At 41.4% G+C, this 22,549-nt stretch overlaps 1 protein-coding gene across 3 annotated transcripts in view; it reads right to left on the reverse strand.

Annotated features, from left to right (window-relative positions):
- Window positions 1–22,549, reverse strand: part of LOC149230527 (uncharacterized) — a 115,788-nt gene that overhangs the window by 46,333 nt on the left and 46,906 nt on the right. The gene's annotated exons all lie outside the window — the stretch shown is intronic.

Consider the following 22,549-nt stretch of genomic DNA (forward strand, 5'->3'; position numbering starts at 1 on the left):
TTTAGAAGAATTAGAACGGCATGCCCATGATGCAATTGACCAAATCTGATCATGTGCACATATCCTTTTGCGTATTGGGTACACGAGAATTAAGTGATCTCATCACTAATTCCAAGAAAGCAGAGATAACCCATGGAAAGGAAGATGTTGCAATTGTTGAGCTTCTACATGATTCAACTTACCAGATGCATGAGATGCTTGTTGTTCGTATGCACTGGCTAGCAGTTGGAGAATGTGAGATCAAGTTTCGACTAGACTCAGTGGGAATGGCAAATGGAGCATGGCAGATGATAATTACGAACCGTACTGGGCATATTTTCATTGTGCATATAAACTGATAGGTGCAGGATTCTAGAATTGCAATTAGTTTGGTTGTTAGGTCGCATTGGGACTGCAATGTATGCATATTAGCTGCTAAGCATGCTAGTGGAAAGTCTGAACAAAATATGTTGAGCAGTTTTCACAGACAAGATATGCTGAGCAAGTTTTCGCAGGCAGACCTAGATCACAATGCCCTGAATTTTTCAGAAGGCTTAGCTCTTGAAAAAGATTTTGAACTTGACACTTCTCTTAGTCTTCAACCAAATGCCATTCTCAACCATAACAGTGTTTCACTGACAAAAGAATGGGTATCTAAAAAGGAACTAAATCCGTCCATGGCCCCTTCAAGAGGAACATTTGAATCAGTTACTAACGTTTTTGCTGTGGATGCACAAGATGTCAAAAACTTCATAGAGAAACCTCCAGTTTTCCTTGTGGAAACAAAACCCCCCTTGCCGACCAATGCGATCCTGCGCGCTTCCCTGCCATGGCCGCCTCCTGACCTGACCTTCACGCTGCCCCGTGCCTTGCAGCCTCGCTGCGAGGCCTGCGCTCTCAGCGATCGGGCCTCCTGCCCCCCGTGCCCGTTCCTCCCCTTTTCCTTATCCCCGTGTATTCTCCCCTTCTCTTACCTCCCCCGCCTCTCCTGATCTCGCCTCGCCCTGCCTCGCTTCTGCGCCTAGCAGCGTTTGCTGCTAGGTCGCTCTGGCCTCTGACAGATTCCCGACCATGGCGGCCTCGGGCCCTTCAGGACCGGACCCGGATGAACTAATGAAATCTTTCGCTTCCCTAACCCAGGAGAACTCTTCGGAAAGGATCAGGCCCGTTACTTCTCGCTTCGTGAAAAAAATGGATGAGATCCCTGAAATCCCGCTCCCCCCTGCCCTTCCCAGGAGGGCGGCGGTAGCTCTAGCCGATAGAGGTTTAGTTGGTCAGTTCACGGGTTTATGGCCCTCCCCTCGCACAGTTCAGCGATGGGTGGAAAGAAACTGGAACTCAATCGTGCAAGGCAAGATCGCGATTCGCTTCTGCGGAAGAGGGTTCTTCACCTTCCTCTTCGAAACAGTGGAAGATCGAAACCTAATCTTCAGGAATGGCCCATACTTTATGGACACAAGAGGCCTTTACCTGAACAGGTGGACTCCTGACTTCGATCCGGAGATGGACGTCCCCAACGCGGTTCCCGTTTGGGTCCGGCTCCCGCATCTGCCCCTTCATTGCTGGGGAGATGAATCAGTGAAGGCAATTGGAAATGGAATAGGGAAGTATATTGACAGATCGGAACCTAAGGAGAACATGCATGCATGTGCAAGAATCTGTGTAGAAGTGGATCTAGGAAAGGGACTACCAGAAGCCATCAAACTCAGAGTCGATCAATGGACGCACCTTCAGCAAGTCGATTATGAACAGCTTCCTTTCAAATGCAAGGTATGTCATGAATATGGACATTTCGCCAATAGATGTAGTAAAGCAAATGCAAATGTTTCTGATTCTAACCCTGAAACAGCAGAGGAAGCCTGGGAAACTGTCAAAAAGAAGAGGCCCAACCCTCCAAATGGAAACAGCAAAAACCCTATAGTCTCCCCCTCCCCCCTTCTCCGTCAGGCCCGACTATTCCCTCATCCTCCAACCAATTCGAAACCCTATCTGAGGTTGATCCTCCTTCCCCCCCCCCTCCCCGAGAGCCCCCCCTGTCACCCCCGCCTCCCCCCCGCCTCCCTCCCCCCCGCCTTCCTCCCCTCCCCACACAATAGAGAGAATATTAACCCGGAACAAGTCCAAGGAAAGCAACACATCTGTAGAACCACCAAGAAAAGTCGGAAGGAAATCAAATAAGGAGATAAGGGATGAGACGGCAGCAAAAGAAATGACAACAGGGATTCAACAACCAATGGACACCTATCTGGACAAGACGAAAGGAAATGGAGAGAAAGGGAAAGAGAAAGGAGGTTCCCACACCAAAACAAACAAGTGATGAATCTGGTCTCTTGGAACTGTAGGGGGATGGGCTCCTCCCTCAAGGTCAATGCAGTCCGTGATCTTCTTAAATCAGAACACCCTGACATCCTCCTCCTCCAGGAGACCAAAATTAATGAGCAGGACTTCAAGAACTACCTAAAGAATAGCAGAGCCTATGAAGGAATTGCAGTAAGCGCATCTGGCGCCTCAGGTGGTATAGGGACCATCTGGAACAAACAAAAATGGAACCTTTTAAATCAAAGACAAAGCAACTGGTGGATCCGTTCAGATATACAAAACACAGCAGGGACAGAAGATTACACTATCTATAATGTCTACGCCCCTCCCCATTTCCGGGACAAAGATGCTTGCTGGAAGTCAATTGCGGCAGACCTCCAGGGGACACAAGGTTGAAGCATTTTTCTAGGGGGAGACCTGAATCTAATAAGAAATGCTGAAGAAAAGATGGGGGGAAACTTCTTGGCAGATCCCTCAAGGGAAGCCCTCGAAGAAATCATTCTAAACCACAATTTAGTGGACTTCCCTCCTCAGAATGGGCGCTTTACCTGGTCCAACAAGAGAGCAGGTCGAAACAACATCAAAGAAAGATTGGATCGTATCCTAGTCCAAGATAGAATAGTGGCTAAATTTGCATGCATCAAAAGCCTCATTATCCAAGGATATTTCTCAGACCATAAGCCTGTAGCACTTAAATTGGATAAAGGAGCAAACTTGGGACCGCTCCCATTCAGATACAACAAAGCGTGGGATAACCAGGAAGACTTCCGAGCACTGATTAAAGAGCAGTGGTCAATAGAGATCAGAGGATCCCCGCACTATGTTTGGGAATCCAAAATAAAGATCCTGCGTTGGGCCATAAAACATTGGGCCAAAAGCAAGGCATTAGCAGAGAATCGAAACAAATCAGCACTCCAAGCAAAGCTAACGCAGTGGGACCAAGAGAAAGATAGCAGACAAGACACGGAAGAGGAGCAAATCAAAGAGATGGAACTTCAAAAGGAACTGTACAAGCTGAACAGAAAAGAAGAAGAGGAACAAAGACAAAAGTCAAGGTGTCTATGGCTCAAGTCGGGAGATAGGAACACCTCCTTTTTTCACAACAATCTGAAAATGAGGAGAGCGGGTAACAACATAGACAAAATAACAGTGGATGGAGTAGAAATAAAAGAGCAAAAGGAAATCATGGAGGCTGCGTCCGCTCACTTCCAAGAACTCCTCACCGCGGACCAGCAAAGTAGTGATGGCATGGAAATCCTTGACACGATGGACTGCAAAATCTCTGAGGACCAAAACTCTGAGCTGGATAAAGAGATTACTGAAGAAGAGATCGAGCAAACAATCCGCAACATGGCCTCAGACAAGGCCCCGGGACCTGATGGTTTCACTGTGGACTTCTACAAGACACATTGGGACATCATCAAAAAGGACTATATCAGAACAGTAAGAAATTTCTTCCAAAAAGGCAAGATGGGTGGTGGAATGAAATCCTCCTTCCTAGCTTTAATCCCCAAAGACCCCAACCCTCTCTCCTTTAACCGCTTTCGCCCTATCTCCCTCTGTAATGTCTCCTACAAAATCATAACTAAGATCCTTGCTAACAGGCTCAAATCCATTCTCCCCACTCTCATCTCTGAGAACCAAGGGGGTTTTGTCCCGAAGAGGCAAATCACTGACAATGTAATTCTCATTCAAGAGGCTATTCAAAGCAGTATCTCTAGGAAAGAAAAGGGTATGATAATGAAGCTGGACATGGCCAATGCTTTCGATCGAGTTAACCACTCTTTTCTTCAGGCTGTCCTTGAAAAGATGGGCATATCCGAGCTCTTTATAAGCAGGGTGCTGGAGTGCATATCGGGCAATTGGACAGCCCCCCCCATCAATGGAAGACCCAGCAAAGCTTTCAAAAGCTCGAGGGGCCTGAGGCAAGGGTGCCCGCTCTCTCCCTTCCTTTACATTCTCATGGCGGAAGCTCTAAGCTCGAAGCTGGAAAATTTGAGGAGGAAAAGAGAAATAACAGGGATTGAAATTGTCAGAGGGTCGAAAGGAATTAATCACTCTCTGTTTGCGGATGATACCCTCCTTATAGTAGGTGCCTCTTGCATAATGGCGAGAAGATTCAAAAAAGTCTTGGACCTCTTTCTTCTTGCCTCAGGTGGCAAACTCAACAATAATAAATGTATGTTATACGCCTGGAACATTCCTAATCATATCTTACAGCGCATATCCCTCATCATGGAAATTCCAGCTCAGCTAAACTGGTCCCATTTCATGTATCTGGGGCTCCCCCTGGCAAAAGAGACAATCAAATCAGGGATTTGGGTCAAGATCATCGAAAAACTCAGAGGCAAATTGCAAAGTTGGGGAGTGCACTGGTTAAACTTAGCAGGTAGATCGATTCTAATCAAGTCCATCCTCGCCTCTCTTCCCATTTATCAGTTCGCTATCGCTCTAGCCCCGGCAAGCACCCATAAACACATGGAGTTAATAATCCGAAGCTTTCTGTGGCAAGGTGGCAAGCAGAATACTAAGAAGTTCAGTTTGGTCAAATGGGATAAGGTGATCCTTCCAGTGGAAAAGGGCGGGCTAGGAATAAGGGTTCCTAGGCTAGCAAATCTAGCATTGGGCTTCAAACTTATCTGGAGGATTCTAAACGAAAGAGATGCATGGTGGACTACCATAATAAAGAAGAAATACTTGAACGGTCCAAACAGCAATATCCTATCAGAAAACATTATAGAAAGACAAGGCACTCCGACTTGGAACCTTATCAAGAAATCGCTCCCCCTTTGCAAACCTTTCATCTCTAGAGCTCCTGGGAATGGCAGCGAAATAAGTATCTGGAGAGATAGAATAATGGGGTCACAGGCCAGAGATACACTTCGTCATCTGTTTCCCCTCCAACGGTGGATGGCTGATTCGAATTTCAATTCTCTCTCCGACATCTCTTTATGGGATCATGATTGCTGGGCTGGCTGGTCCCTCCCCAATCTCCCAATGAACTTAGCCAATCTTTGGGACGAGCTCAAAAGCTCCCTCAGTGGCTCAGCCCCCACTAATAGAGGGAAAGAAGACAAGTTCGTTTGGGACCCAAATGGGAGCAATTACTCAGTCAAAGAAGGCTACAAAGCCCTCCAGGACATCTCAGTGGTAAACAATTGGTCCCTGTACAAAGCTGCATGGCGCCCTGAATGCCTCCCCAAGGTCAAATTATTCAATTGGACTCTTCTTCACGGCAAAATTCTAACTGCTGAGAACCTCAGAAAGCGAGGTATCCAGGGGCCTTCTATGTGTTGTTTATGTAAATCAGCAGAAGAAACCATCACTCATCTCTTCGTTGAGTGCCCGATTTCTAAAGCTTGTTGGCATCTCCTCTCTGGTGCTATCTCTTCAGAAGCCCTTCCTCCTCAGATCTCGACCCTCCATAAAAAATGGGACAAAAGACTCCATCAACCCAAAAAAGGCAATCACATAGTGCACAGGATATGGAACAGCATCCCTGCTAATCTGAGTTGGCAAATCTGGATTGCACGTAATAAGTGCATTTTCAATAACCAAAAGCCTACCATTACAGGCATTGTGGCTAAATCCATTGCCCTCATTGCTGAGTCTTTCGAAGCAATAGGGGTATCTAAGAAAGACATGGAGGTCGAGGATGAGAGGCTCAAGGAATGGCTGGGAAAATTCAACCTTACACCAAGTCCATGTGCTGGTATCAGAGAAAGGAAGGGCAGTCAGAATTGGAAGCTTCGTGGCACCGAAGAGGAAATTAGTAATTGGATAAGAAATCAAAAAAGGCCTATCCTGTATTTCGATGGGGCCTCAAAAAAGAACCCGGGTCAAGCTGGGGCCGGTGGGATCATAAAGGATTTACAGGGGAACACTATGGTATCCTTTGAATGGGGATTAGGCCAAATGCCCAATAACAAAGCAGAGGCCTATGGTCTCCTTCTGGGCTCTCTCATTTCAAAGAATCTCGGCCTTCAGAACCTTCTCATATTAGGAGATTCAGCTATAATAATCGCTGCCATGAGCACAGGGAGAGAATTCAAACATCTGGCCCTCAACAATATCAAGAATCGAATCATGGAGAATGTTAGAGCGTTAGGAGAAGTTACTTTCAGACACATCCTCAGGAATTTCAACAAGGAGGCAGACCAGCAAGCAAATCAAGCGGTCAGAAGGAGTCTCGGTCAAGTCAGGGAGAATAATTCATTCTATGTCAAGGATATCCCGTAACCATAAGCCCTCCGCCGCCCCTTATCAGGGGAGAAGTCATTTCAGGCATCCGAGCCATCTTATCGTATCTTTCTCCATATCTCAAAGCTGCACAAACTGGCTTAATGACAGATCCTCTCGATCTCGGGCCTCTAAATCTCTCATCGTCCCCATAGCACGCGTGACATCTCGTCCTTCCAAGGCAGGCTCTCTCTGCGTCTTCAGCAAAGCCCATACTTCTCGTACTCAGACAGTCAAAAGGGTAATCATGGCCCTTGATCGTTTTCCTCCTATCCTCGAGCCTACTCAGTCCCGATTCACCCGCGCGAGGAACCTCCCTTCATCTACAAATAGTGGACAGCTCCATAACCTTTCCTCAGTCAGTGATCGAGTCTCTACTGCCCTTTCAAATCCTTGGTGTAGTTCGGAAGCTCTCTCCTCTTCAAGGATTCTTGTCATCCGTCCAGAACCAGGGGTAAGACAGTACCATTTTTATGTGATTTTGTTTTTATTTAACAGTGGTTCTTGTTCCTCCAGCAGAGACCTCCAGAAGGTTGAGAGGCCCTATCTCCTAAATCCTCAGCTTCTCAGCGGTCCTGCGCCCTCCAAGGCTGTCTCAGGTTCCCTCTTCAATAGCACGCACTCACCTCTTATTCCTCAGGTCATTACAATGGCGGGACAGCAAGGCCAGCCCTCCAACCAGGCCCAGAATAAAGATCCATTGGGGAACATTTTCAATAACAAAGAATGCAATATGTGTATGGCACACACCATTATGATCAACAGTCTGAAAGCTCAGGTGAAGGAATTAACAGAGGACTACCACGCGGATAGGAATTCCAAAAGAAAGAAGCTGGAAAAAAGAAAAAGGGAGATTGAAGACTTAAAAGATCGCTGTATCCACATGGAGGCGGTTATAGACCATCTGCGCACCCTCACTGAGAGCCAACAGGCAGAAAATTCGACTAGAGCCAGCGCCCGGAAGGAGGACTCGGTCACACAACACTACCCTTGATTTCATGCATTGCAAATTTGCTTGGTTAGGAGGTTCCTATGTAAGGCAGTACAGCCGCTTGTTTACTGTATTGTGTTCAATTAAGAGAAACTATGAGGATAATGGGTCTGCGTACCCGATTTTGTGCCTCAGTTCTCATTCTTTCCCTCGCTATGTACTAGCTCTTTTTTCAGAAAGTTTTTCTAATATATGAGTAGCCGACATTGTAAAAAAAAAAACAAAACCCCCCTTGCCAAGTGACAGTCAGTTGGAAAATACTCTGATTGATGACCATGAAGATATGTTTGATAAAACTGACGGTAAGCAAGAGAGGGAACCTGCAGAAGATAACTCAGAAGCAACTGAGGGCACTAGTCACAAATGCAACTCAGATGATCCCGAAACAAATTATGGAAGTCTTAACTTTGTAGGTTCCTCATCCAGGGATCAAAATCTAGCCAAAAGTGTGAATAGGGACCATGTTGCTGATGATGCAAATGTTGTGACTATTGATGCTTGTGTGAAAGGTACTATCACCACTAAGGAAACTCCTGGAAGCACTGAGCATGGATTGGACAAAGGTGTTGATAATATCGCCGATATTTCGGCGATATTCGTAAATATCGCGCGATTTTCTGTGAAACGAGATTTCGGCAGGAAAAAATCGCGATATTTTCTAGTTTCGAATTTATCGCGATATGCACGAGATTTCGGCGATATTTTCCCAAATAGCGCGAGACGACCATAAATATCGCCGGCAGCCTTTATAAAATGGGTTTAGGGTTTTCGTTTCACCATTTCGGTTTCGTGAGAGCTGGAGACGCTGCGAACGGTGGCTGCGGAGGGTTTGAAGTTTGAAGCACCGCTGCGGAGGGTTAACAACTTTACAGGTATGCCGGATGCTGGTTATATCAAGATTCAATATGAATACACTACTCCCACATTCATTATACTCCAGTCTACTACCAATATGCAGCTCAGGAAACGAAGAAACTCGTCCAGCAATGTGATAAGGAAGTTGTTCTGTCTAGGAACTCAAGCTGCCTTTATGAAAAGAAAACCGAACCCTAGAAGCCCTCTGTCTGCTGCCACGATATGGACGGTCACTTTAAACTTAAAGTTCCATGTAACATTCTGAGGTTTCAAACCATTTCGTTAAACCTTAGAACAGATTTGGGATTGTTTGAACTTTGACGTCTGCCTTATGCTCTAGACTCTAGAGTCTATAGTATTGCACTTAATTCATCGTTTATATATAGAGTCTGTAATGCAATTGCATGGCACATGCAAATGCTTATCTTTTTCTGTTCTTGACAGATCACATTATATTCATGAAGAACAATACATGGGTTCCACTTCTATGCAAGATAGATATCAGATGACATGTAACCTGCTTCAACCAGCAATCGGGATTGGCTTGCTGTGATTCTCAGTCCATTCTCAAATTCGAACAAGACTGATCATCTGATTTTGGCCCACCTTTAATTCATCTTTCTTCACTGGGACTAAGAGTGAAGAAAAACAAGCTTGAGAAATTCTAAAATAGGAGTTCTGTAATAGCCTCATTGGTGACCCTCTCCCAGGTAACACTGAACACATACAACAATTTTAGCAAAGGGATCATCAGGTGTCAATCCATGTGCGTGCAAATTTAAAATGCACTGTGCATATAAGAATCCCTATTGTACCTAATTCTAGAGAAACAATTAGAATACATAAACTCAATCCAGATTCAGGAATAATAGCTCCCCACAATTAACATTAAGCTGTAAAAATTCTATTTTGGCCTTCTTAGAAATGGAAGTACATGGAGAGGTATCAAATATTGAAAACATAAAAGGGATTGCGAGAATTAGAATATGAAAAGAAGATATGATGGAAAGGAAATATAAGGAAATAAATTGGCATCGCTATTCTATCAGGAATTAGACGGTTCATGTTGGAGAGAGGATCCTTCCACCCAACAACTATCCAAAGGAATGAATGCCAAAGCACCCCAGTAAGGATGAGAAAGTATACTTCTTGCTTTCATTCTCCAATTTCAGTGTTCTTTTTTTCACTTTTGAACATGAACACAAAAATTACACCTAAACACTCAAATACAATTCACCAGTCATTTCTTACCACTCCATGCTTCTTTAGGCGTGAAGTTTCTCACTGCTTTTGTTGACTTCTATTCAACAGATACACTACTGTATGTACTATGCACTGTTTCAGCCCAAAAACTCTTTTGTCAGATTCTTACCCTTGGGCATTGTTTTCCTATAATGCATCTTATTTGGTTAATGAACAGAAAAATGATGCATCATATAGTCTTCTATTACTGAGTCACAACATAGACATGTAAGTTTCCCCTTCCAACAAAGGCGGCAAAGGCGATAGGTCTGCTTTGGCACCCATAGAGAACTGTCAGCTCAAGAATGATTCTTGTCATCTGTATAATTGTTTTGAGTCCTTGATTGGACAATTATCAATTTATCACTATCAGGGATCAGCAGGATTTGGTATCGCCTTTGAAGTTTGATGTATCATTTCTATTTGACATCATATATATGAGTGTTTTCTTCATATTTATGTGCCAATGTGTTTAGTTCATGTTGTTATTGCTTTATATGTTTAGAAATCTGAAAAAAAATGAATATATTATGCATTTTTTATGCTTGCCGATATTTGCCGATATTTTGCCGATATTTTCGCCGATATTTCCGATAAGATATTTTCCGGACCCTCGCCGATATTTTCCCGATACCGATATTATCAACACTGGGACAAACAATCTACAAAAGATGTTGAGTTTAATGGTTATGATAATGAATATGAGTTTGTTTCCAATTCTAAAACAAAGGATGAAAATGAGCATCAAGTTGAAAAAGGGAGACAAAGGGGGCAGCAGCGGAACTTGCCATTGCTTCAGGACAAGCAATGTCAGCCCTCGGGAAGAGGGGGCGGTAATGTTCCCCGGAAATTAATTTCCTAAGAGACGGAGTAGCCTATCGACCCTTGTAGGTTATAGTCCTGGATAAAGGAGAAAACCCCAAAATATCTTATGTTGGGAAATTTTTGGGGCAGCTGGGCAAAGAAACCCAAAATTGGGGTTTGGAGTAAAATTTACTTAATCAATTAAGAAGAAGAGACCCCTCTAGGAAATCTATAAACACAAGAGGGTTGAATTCATTTTGGCGCATCATTGTGGATTATCTCATTTGTTTTTTTGAGCATTTGCTCTGACGATTTTAAGACCCCTTTCCCCTTGTCAATTTCGTTGGTGAAAGATTCCACCCTAGTTGACACATTTCTATCTTTTCTTCATTATGTTCTAGCACAGGGGTACCCTCTGGAAAGGTAGCAAAGTTTATTCTTGTTTGTCTCTTGTTTTGGCCAAAGGAAACCATTCTATTACAGGCAACAGGCAATGCAATTTGTAGCAGCTCTGTGACAATTCGTTTTATGCTTTGGAGACAAGACAGGAATTTCGGTGGGTATTTTTTTGGATTTGAATGAAATTTTGTGCACTCTGGATCATGAGGCAACTTCGCAAGGCACCCAGTAGCTGGAGATTACACTTTGAAAAGCCTAAGCTATTACATGAACTCGCATGGGCTTCCCGTAGCAAGGAATTGCCTTTTCTGAAGGAGCGGATCATACCGAGGGTTTCAATAGTTTCTCTTCTAGGGTTTCTAAGAGGACCGAAGTTGTTCTTACGCTCTTACTATGGACAGAAGTGGAATGAATTCAAATACCCTTGTTGTAGCTAGGAATAGAATTTTGGCAGCTAGACAGAAGGATCAGAGACCCCCGTTGTGGGCTAATACCTACTTGGCAGCTGAACGAATCATCAAAACCCTCATTGTAGAACAATGAATGTTACACCAATCTGGTACAAACGCAATCCTGAATGAATCTGTAACAGAGCCACAGGGGCCCAAAATTTGTACTTTAGGCAACAAAATCCCTGGTCAAGGTGCGCTGAGGACTGCTTGGGTCTTGAATTGCAACAAACCTTAATCTTGCTGTGAATAGGATAGAACAGAAGGCTCGGAACTAAGGCAAGCTAGGGAAATTAGTTTAGTATAATTAGACTGATTTCGAAGTGTTGTTGTATTGATTGATTCATTAGTTTGTCCAGTTGAATTCTAGACCTTGGGAACTAAAAGTTTGTGTTGGACTGGTTGACTTTTTAAACAGTAAATGCAATTAGTACTATTTGTTTTGCTGAACTGTGATACTCTACTATATTGTTACTATGAATACAAAAGTCATATTCTGTATTGGAATTGCTTATTTTGCAAATTGGAAAGAAAATTGTGAATAAAACACTAAATGTGCAAGAAAACCTAGGGCAAAATTACCCTAGTACATTACAGACCAGCGGATACATGGGCATGAGGAGGTTGAAGACATTTCTGTCTGCATTGATATACAAAGGAGAATTCAAGAAAGTGTTAATGACTTGGTCATAGAATTTGGTGAGCATCCTTCCAATAATCTTTGTTATGGAAATAGGGTGGAAAGAGGATGCACTCAATTTCTTGACAAACTATGTCAAAGCACAATATGGTGAGCCTTGTATGCAAAAAATGGTAAAGATTTCCATGAATAGGCTCAACCTTCTCCTCCCTCTCTTGAACAGCTATTTTATGATGCAGAGAATGAGAATGCATGGACAACTTGTTTGAAAATGATCCAAGAATGAGGCAAGTAGTAAGGGAGATATTGTTAAAGAATGAAACCAGGAAACTATCTGTCTCCATTCCCAGAATGAAGAAATCAATGAAGAGAACTTGAAGAAAACACATCAAGACAAAGAATGGTTCATTTAACTTCAAGGACTCAGATTAATTGAATTTGAACGACAAAGAAAACCCTACTATAGATTTGAGTGCCTCACTTCAACAAGAGAACAATGGTGAAGAGCCACACCTCATTGAAGAGGACAAAGTAGTGGAATTAAAAGAAGACACTTCTACTTGCACAAATAAAGAGGATAAAGACTCTGAAGCGGAAAGCAAAGAAGAAGAATCTCCTTGTCCTTCCAACAAGAATCAACAAATAAGTGAAGAAAAAGGAGATAAGGAGAGCCTTGATGACATCATAATTCAAGAACCCACACGCCCTCCTGCAAATGAAAACACTAGCTCAACAAGTTACCTCCCTTTCCAAGCAATTGATCTTCATGATCCATCTACTAATGACTTAGAGGAAGAGGATTCAATAAATAGGCCTACTTTTGAAGAGGATGGGGGCCATGACGAAACTAAAAATAATGATGCATTCCTTGAGATTGACAGACGTAAATGGGACATGAGTCATTTCCTCTTCAAAAGTGATCCCATATATGACAAACACTGTGGGATGCTAGATTACAGAACTTTGGTTGCATGAGCAACCAAGTTACCCCATTGATTATGAGCAATCACATCAACTCATATAGGAGAAAACATATGCACAAGTACATAAAGGGGACGTTTACATGTGTGATCCAACAGAAACTTTTCATCAGTGGATAGCCTTGGCATGTAGCTCTCAAGTGTATATACTATAAAGATCCACTTGACAGGAATGACCCGACGTTGCAGTGGTAAGCAAGCCACAATGTATTCAACATCAAACATATCTTAGGAGTTCTCAACCTCCCTATTCAATGTAGTTAACTATAAGTTGTCAGTTAAATGTATTTTCAATTTCTATGAATTTTCAATTTTCTCATCATTTGTGTGTATAACGGGATTATGGGCAGCCAAGTAGGGTAACATTCTATGCAAAGGATCCAGTTGGAGCCACCATCAAAACCCTCATTTCTTACACATATAGTGAGAAACATTGATGAAATGCCTTATACACGCACTTAAGAATATCGTTATCTTAGTCCTATCCATCAGTGGATAGAGGAAGCATACATTAGTGCATATAAACTTTGGCTTTTCTTTGATCCCCTTATGCATGATGAAGATTTCCCCACAAAGGTGACCCAAGCCATGAAATGAGTTTCCAACATACATTTGTTACGGGTTTGATATCTCACTCTTTTGCTTAGCAACCAAGCATAAGGGAAAAACCAAAGGTAATGATGAATTAATTTGTTGGTTGCATTGGTTGTGTGATTTTATCTAACATGATTTAGTCTCCTAGATTAGGGTAGGATAGGATGAATAAGCTCTTTAGCATGAACATTGGATTATATTATAAATTTTGTAATTTCAATTTGTGCTTGTGTAATTTCATTTTATTAATTTGTTTTTATTTAATTACAGGTTTTAGATAGTTATATAGTTTTGCCTTGTCCTATTTCTATAGATGTTATTTCGTTTCATAGGTTAGTTGTCTTTTCATTTTAGTTTTATTGCTATATTAGTAAGGGGTAGGAATTCAGTCTGATTCTCTCTTAGAGACTGAGGTTTTATTGTCGAACTTTCAAATGAAAGGTAGAAGATTCAAAGGTTATCACATTCTCCCAAGAAGAGCATGTGTCTCACAGTTGGAGCCAATCATTACCCCTCTTGTCAGCAGGGGGCAGGGGTACATACATTATTTCAAGTGTAACATTCACCACCATTGTAAGCCCAAGGTCACAAGTTAGAACCCATGTAAAAACCAAGGCCCTGTATTAGGCATCCTAGACACGTGTCATGTCAATTTGAGCTTGTATTCAATAGTTTGGTCAGACCATGCTTTGTCCCTTGAAAGTTTCACTAAGCATTCTCGTCCCTAACCAGATTGAAGGGCCTTTGGTGGGCTCTCTTGAGAACTCATGGTTTTATGGGAACCTGCATTTTTTGTGGTGATCATTGGTGTATGGACTAGTCCAGCCCAAGTCAAGGTGCTTCTATGCCATTCCACATGGTCAGAGTCTTATTGAGTGTGTAGGTGACCCTGGCCTTGGTGCAGTATTTTCCTCATGACAGCTCTCACAGCATAGTTGTCTCATATGACAACTTTCCCGTTTCCCCAAGCAATTCAAGGTTCTCAATGCAAAATGGTCCAGGTGTTCAAAAACTCAATCTAGTCTCATATTGTAAAGCATGATGAGAGGATTCCATCCCATGTGGAATGTTCCCGATCACAGTATCTAGTGGCTTGTTACAGCTTGGTCAAACTTGGTCAACAAGTCAAAACAAATGTCCAAGTGATAGAACAAGGGCAACATTAGGTTGTTTGTGACATGCATTACGTCAAAAGTGGTCTACTTAATGAGAGGAACAAATCCCATCTTTCAGATTTTGCAAATCCTCAAGAAAATTAGAAAACATCCACTTGGGCGTGATGGTGTGGTAGGATAGGTTTCCAAGAGGCATAACAAGGGCAAATCTTGACAAAAATTGACATGTAATATGTCAAAATTGGTCTACAAAATGATAGGAACAAAACCCATGTCTTGGTTTCTTTAAATTCCCAAGGGCATTAGAGCTCCAGCAGGAGGTATGATGACGTGGCAAGTATGTGATGATGTGGCAATACTAGGCAAGATATGAATATTCCAAGAGATACCCAAATCCAACCTAGCTTCAACATACCAAAGTGTCGAAATAGTCAGTAAGTCAAGGGCATTAGAGATCCACCTTCTATGTGGCTAAATCAAATCACTAAAGGAAAAAAGTCAAGTCAAAAATAGTTGTTGGTGAAGTCCACTAGCTATTAGAGGGTAAAACTAACCATTGGAGACTCAATGGACCTGCTAGTTGACCAACGGACCATGATCAAAGGGAATATTGAGTTTAATTGTAGAAATTTGACCAAGTCGACCCCCTAGTGGGTAAATTAAAAACTATATTGTAATATTTTATGAATTAATTTACTCGGTCTCCAACATATGGATGACTTGTCAATATTTTAATGAGGAAAAGTCAAACTATTCACTAGCTAGTTGTTTTAAATTTTTTCTATAAAAGGCTAGGCTCTCCTCATTGTAAGGTGGTTGTTATTCATTTGAGACAACTATTATCACAATAAAGAGCTCATTTTATTCCACATCTTGTGTAATTTTTGTCCCTTGGTGGAGTGGATCTTGTTTCTACTTTTTCACTTGTTATTTGATTGGGACATTTTAATTATAATTTCTTTGAATGATAAATAAAATTATTCCAAGACTAATGCTCCTGGGATTGAAGAACTACATAATTATGTGGAGAAGAATAATTAGGGGAAAACTCCACTTGTTTTATTTTGATTCACAGGTAAGGTCAATCCAAGCTATTGAACTTTTTTAGAAGAAAGCTTCATATTCTTCCGGATTTTGTATTTTGCCACACATAAGGGACAAAGGTTGGAGATGTCATTCGAATGAAAGGTCGCTCCTAAGGAGATTCAAAAGTATTCAAAGAGAATTAACCAAAAGTGAGGGCAATTTCTAAAAAAAAAAAAACGCACTCCCTCAATCAAAGCCATAATAGCAACTTAAGAAGATAGTTACTTCACACTCCGGCAAGAGATGAGACTCTAAAGGGGCAAATGTATATCGCAACAATCATTTTAAATTTCAAAATCCACATTTAGTTTTATTTTTTGCAATTAGATTGGGAAATTTGCATGTTGGATTTTACTATTACATGATTTTAGCAAGCTAACATCTTGAGAATATGTGCTATAATTATTATATCTAGTCAAGATTTGATACAAGTTTTCATCACACACCATTTTACACTTGTATCTAGACATCTATGTTGCAGATCTACAGGCTTACAAGGTTGTACTTCATAAAATCTTCAATTTATAGCCATATACAACAGTTTCTATGGTCATATAAGTAAGTAATCTCACTCTACAACTTTGCATATTACTCTCAATTGTTTTAAAAGCAATATTTTCAATTTTTAGAGTAATTTTATTTCAATGTTCCACGGAGTTTCTAGGACGGGGAAGCACAAGAGCAAGGATACGCTAAAGGGGGGCATATATAAGCAACCCCAAAATTTAGGGAAATTTCAGTGAAACGGGGGGACGTCAAAGTCCTAATTATTATAAATTATTAAAAATTTAATATATAAAACTAAAAAATAAAATCCCAACAATATGTCAATAACTAAATAGAAAATCTTAGTAATTAGGAAATGTACATGTAAAGACTAAATATGATCATCATTTCTTATTAGACTATTATCATTTATGAATTACCATTTGACATTTCTACAATGTAAATACTAAATCTAAAAGTAAATTACTAAATTGAATCCATCATTTGACATTATGCAATGTTCCATTTAAATTCACCATTTGGCATGATGCAAGATACATGTAAATTAAATTCATCATTTGATAATTGAAATTATGCAATGCACATCGAAAACTATGAAAAGTAAATTGATCATATGACAATGACATTATGTTTAAGTCTAAAATAGCCATAGAATACTAAACTAAAGTAAACATAGAAAGTAGTGAAATACCAGTAAATTTCTCAAAAACTACTATATAGTATTAATCAATAATAAAAGAGTCAAGGACTCATTCATTAGTATCAAAGTCAAAAGTTCAAAACTAGAACAATGAAAAGCAATTTTTTTTAATTTAAATTTGTATTTTTTTTTTATTTTTAATGTTTAGAAAAATTATTAGACAAAAAAAGGGGGGATGCATATGTGTCCCCCTGAGTTCCCCTTGCATCCCCCTTGCGTCCCCCCATCCCCCCTGCAAAAGGAGTCGCATTTCATAGCGAGAAAACCGGCCCCTCCGAGTTTCCTTGAGTTTCCCCAAAAAGGGGATGTGTGGGAAACTCATGGAACATTTCCCTAGGAGTTTCCCCATCCTGGGAGCGTGGGGGAGCGCGTCCCCAGAAACATTTCCCTAGGAGTTTCCCCATCCTAGGAGCGTGGGGGAGCGCGTCCCCGACCCCAGGGGACGCGTCCCTGTGGAACACTATTTTATTTATTTTCAAGCCAATATTAATTACACAACATAATTCTGAAATTTTCTAGAGCATATAAATATATTGATATTTCACCTAAAACTCTGATATTCAATTTCCAACTAATCAAAAATTGTTTAGCTTTCTGATAACTCGCTAGATCTTTTGCAACCAGCACTCTAGTTCTTGGGCAAAAGGATTACCTGCAACCTCAATGATTTTTGCAACCGACCTGAGTAATTCTTATTGTTGCTTGCTTCATTAGAACACAACAATCATTAAAAGTTTTCACATTTAAAGAAAAAGCATCCCCAACCACTTCATTAGAAGGAAAAATTAACCAACTCAACACTAAAATTAGCTAAAGCTGAATCATCAATAGAATTATTGACATCCAAACTATTATCTCACTAGAAGCAATCAAATCATCATCATCAACATAACCAAAAAACTCGGCTAAGGGGGTTTCTGTAGGACTGTAAGGGTTAAAAGAAGAAGAATTGTCAACAAAGGGTGGATAAGAACTAGCAAGAAAGGTCTCCCCATTGTTGCTTTTCACCTTGTTGTGTTTGATCTTCATTATATTCATTCTTGGCATCTTCAATACTCTTGTATAACGTATCAGCGGTGTGCCCTTCCTCATTGCATTAGTGGTAAACGTGCTTGTTCTTTCATTGTACAACTGAATTATTTTGACTTGCATATTTCTTACAAAAGCTATCATTCGTGCTAGAGTTACCATCCTGCTTCCAGTTTGGAAATATTATTTTCGTTCATGAACTCCTTTTTGTACCCTGCATAATGGGGCCCAAAGTACTTTCTTTGACTCCAAAAATTCCTGTGGTAAAGCTTGCCTCTCACTAGATATGGAAGATACCTTTTAGGTTTTCCTTCATAAATCAACCTACCTTCCTCTTTGACCCTGATACATGCAAAAATCATCAAAATCAAAATCAAGGACATTTCTATTCATCTCATAGGCTCTCTTCCTAGTTCGAACAAACATCTTAGATATGTGGGGCAACTTACTCTCAATCCTGTAAACAAAACTCAAATCAGTCTTCTTAAATTTTTGTAAAGTGCTAGGTTAATTTTTGCCCTAGGATTTCTTGCACAACCAGGTTTAATTTACAATTTCTTCCTAATAAGCAATTCCAGTATAAATTATATCCTTGAATTTACAATTAACCAATTAGCAAAAATAATTACAGTTCAGGTGTCAACAGCATTTATTGAATTTACCGTTAAGAAAGCTTAACCAATTCCAATTGAAAATTCGTCCCCAAGGCAGACGTCAACAGGACAAATCGTAACGTCAACAAATAATATCACCGACAATGTAATGTCCTACTACCGGCAATATAATCATAAAGTATAGTTTGATTCTAAAAAGAAAATATTCCAGCTTGCCTTGGCTCGTCTATCCAAATATAATTGTAAAGTATGGTTTGATATTAAAAGTGAAGAAGTATCCTAGCTTCTGCGCCAGCACTCCATTACGTTGTCATTGCCCAAATTTTATGTGTCTGACTTGTTACCGCTCAAACTAGCAGGGGACCTAAGGGGAATTCCTAAAGGGCAAATGCTAGGCCAAGGGCAACAAATGGAGTCTTAGCCCACTGTCACCTCAGCTAAGGCTCCTTTCTACTTACGGACATTCACCGATGGGAGAAGACGCAATATGTATGGAGTCACTAACGAATGAAAAGTCAATGGATATGAGTGACCCAAACCCTTTCATAGAAGGTTTTGGAGGATGGAGCTTGCTTGCTTTCTAAGCAAGTTACTATGTACTTCTAGGGAAAGGAAGAGGATTTTGAGGGTTAGGTTTATGGGATAAGACGTGTGAAGGAGTTTCCCAATCCCTAAAATCCTTGTTAGAATTGGTATCCCGGATGGTTCTTGAAGAATGGTCTTTCAAAGGAGTGGGACCACATGCGGCCAAGTGGACCTAGTCTAGAGTACGAGGAAGGAATGTAGCAACAAATGATAATCTTACCCTAGCCAAGGTGAGGAGAGGATCAACGAAAATATAATTACTCAAAGATGTCAATTTGGCCCTGGGAAGTGCTAGCCTTGGGGATGGCAAGGGCAAGTTTTGGTCCTGGAGCTAGGGCTTGGCTCTTCTCCCAATTCCACTGTTGAAATGTCTTCAAATTTGGAGGAGGGCTAGAGGAAAGGACATCGCAGGAGACCCTAGGAGATCGAATTTTTTCAGTGGCTAGATTGTCGGGAAATTGATGCCCTAAGCACCCCAATGTGGCCAAGCTTGGGAGAAGGTGAAATAATAAGAGTTTCGGTGACCACCCTTGGTAGATCAATGCCTTAATCCTTGGGAGAATGGAGTCTCTGTTGATTATGTATAAGAGTTCTTGGTTCCCAGTCAAGGAGGCCTCAAAATTACTTCACAAACCCTCTAGGTCAAGTGAAAGCAATCTTGCAGCTTTTATACTTCAAATGCACAAGAGAAATGGCTTATCAAGGATAACTTTTACCCTTAGGAGATTTTTCTTCCACTACATGGCCCATACATGCAGAGAACACTATAATAGAGGCAATCCCACAATATTAAGCAATAACTGCATGCAGCAATTAGCCCTAAAACAACGAAAATCCCAATCCAGCATATATGACAAAAGTAACAAGAATAACATCAAAATTTCGTACTTACATGCAGTAGAGTATATCCAACCATTCACAAATGACAATAGAGAACCTCCAAGAGAAAATAGACCAACAACCATACATCAAAATTCATCCATAAAAGCTCCAATTCATCCTCCAGAAAAAGTGTGAAATTCTCTAAAGAAGAGAGAGATCCAATCCAAAGTGATAATGAGAAATGATCTCACCTCACTTGTATTTATACACAACTTAGGAGTTAGAATTAGCCTCCTTGGCCTACATAAGCCCCAAAAATAAAATAATGTTCTAATAATACAACTTTTGGTGACAAGACCACCAAACTAGCTCATAAATGAAAATATAAGACTCTCAAGAGGTCAAATAATAATCCATGCATGTCGTAGGGCCCTCTAAGAGGCCTAATGAGGTCCATGGGTGCCATAATGAAGAGAAGGACCCTCAAAAGCAGTGGGCAAGGGGGTGGCCCCTTGTAATAACCTGTGGTGCTCCAAATGACATCTGGGGACACACAAGTGTCCTCATGGGTCTCCAACAAATCGAAGATACCTATAGGTTGCCCTCAAAGGCTAGGATGATGGTGTAGGTGATGCCACATCATCATGGAAGTCTTGGATCATCTACCAAGTGTATGATGTAGATCTGGAGCCGGCTGGGCATGATGGATCAAGTGCATCCTCCCCATCCCATAAGTGAACCACGTGCAATCTTTGAATGGCTATGGGGATCCATGGATTGTAATTTGTTGTTGTGGAGGCCCATGGCTCTCAATGCTCACCCTACATGTGTCAATGTAGTCCTCTGGAGGATTAGGACCCCATATAGGGAGACCGAACCCAGGATGGAAACCATTTGCAATCCTGCATAAGATCCAATGCGTCCCCTAGCCTTCCAGTACAACAAATCATTAGAGAAATCGAGTAAATGTGCTTACCTGATCATGGACCACAGGTGGGGAATTCATAATGGCATGTCCTTCATAATGGGCTTCGGGATGTGCCAATGTCTCCTAAACTCCAAATGGGATTAACCAATAATCCTATTAGGTGGTTTCTACTTCTAAAGGGGATAATATAGTCAAGGTACATCCTTCAAGAGGTGGTGGCATGTGACAGATAGGTGAATGAAGTAGGGAATGAGAAGGGGCAACCCTGGGTCACATGCTGGGGTACAAGGGTAGCTAATAAGAGGGAAGCCCACACTTGGGTTTATAATGTGTAGGAGGGAGCAATCATGGTACATGAGGTGCCCCGACCTTGATTTTTCCACCCTCATTTAATGCCTTTTGCCTTTTTATGATTTTATTTGATTAACTGCTCAAGGCTCAAGGGGTTAGAGCATGATGTATAAGATATAGCAATGAATTCTCCCTTTTAAGATGGGGCAGTTCATTGCCCACCAGGGGTTGGGACAATCATGGGTTCCTATATGATGAGGGAGGCTCATAGAACCTGTAGGAACCAAGGTGATGGCCATGATAATGGGGTAGAGATCATGTATTGGCTTTTGCCCGCGTGCTAAATACTTTTGTCCCGGCCATCTTTTGCATTTTGTGGTACCTTTCCTGTTGAATGTGGCCATATATGCTTTTAACTTTCTTTTCAGTTCATCAACCTCTGGGCTTCATTCCAAGCCATGAGCCAAGGTGTGGGCAAGGGGAAGGGGCGAGCTAACCCTATGTGGGCCTGATGGAGGGATGTGGACCCAAGTGGCAGAAATGATGGATGGGGTAATAATGAATGGAAAGAGGGCAATATAAGCGAATAAGGGAGCAGGACCACACAACCAAAATTGGGGTTTCTTGTGCAATACCATCCCTAAAACCAAATGGTCAGTAAAAGAGATCCCACAAGACTAGAATCCAAGGTTAATTCCTAAAAGGGGTCTAGGGGACAAAAGCACAGACCTAGCCCATCCTTTCTGCCAAATACCCCCATTAATCCATGCCCAGAAGTGTCCATGACAAGTAAACTACAATACTCAATTTCAAAATGACAAGGCATATCTTTAGATTCGGGAGGCCCACCTTCAAACATATGATCATGGAAAACGGGCAAGGGACCACATGGCTGCCTCAGGTGGCGGAGAAATGGCACAATGAGCTAGTTGATGGCTACAAGAGGTTGTTGGTTGTCAGCTGAGGACCATCTCAGAGAAAAAAATTCTCCTTGGGATATTACCCACAAAATGGTGGGTAATATATGGCTCCAACTGGGATGTGATCTCTCGAAGAAGTGGGCAAAGCTACTCGAATGGGAGGTCACTAGAACTCCAACAATCTCTTGGGTCCACTCCAGCAATCCCATGTGGTCCCACAACTTATTGAAGCTAATTTCACAAAGACCACTTGGAAACCAAGTTTTCACAAGGATTTCTAGGACTAGGTATCTCCTTTACAAGTCTTATCTGCAAACCCTAGCCCTTGAAATCCCCTTGGCCCTTCCTAGAGAGCCTTACACCTTGCTTCTCAAGCAAGCAAACCATACAATTGAGTCTCTCTTGTGAATAGGCCTTAGGAATCACTCCTTATCCTCTTATTGACTCATTTATCTATTGAT

This window comes from Pinus tabuliformis, chromosome J (assembly GCF_031772625.1).
Source record: "Pinus tabuliformis cultivar Carrire ecotype Pingquan chromosome J, CPIR1, whole genome shotgun sequence".
NCBI classification, from domain to species: Eukaryota; Viridiplantae; Streptophyta; class Pinopsida; order Pinales; family Pinaceae; genus Pinus; species Pinus tabuliformis.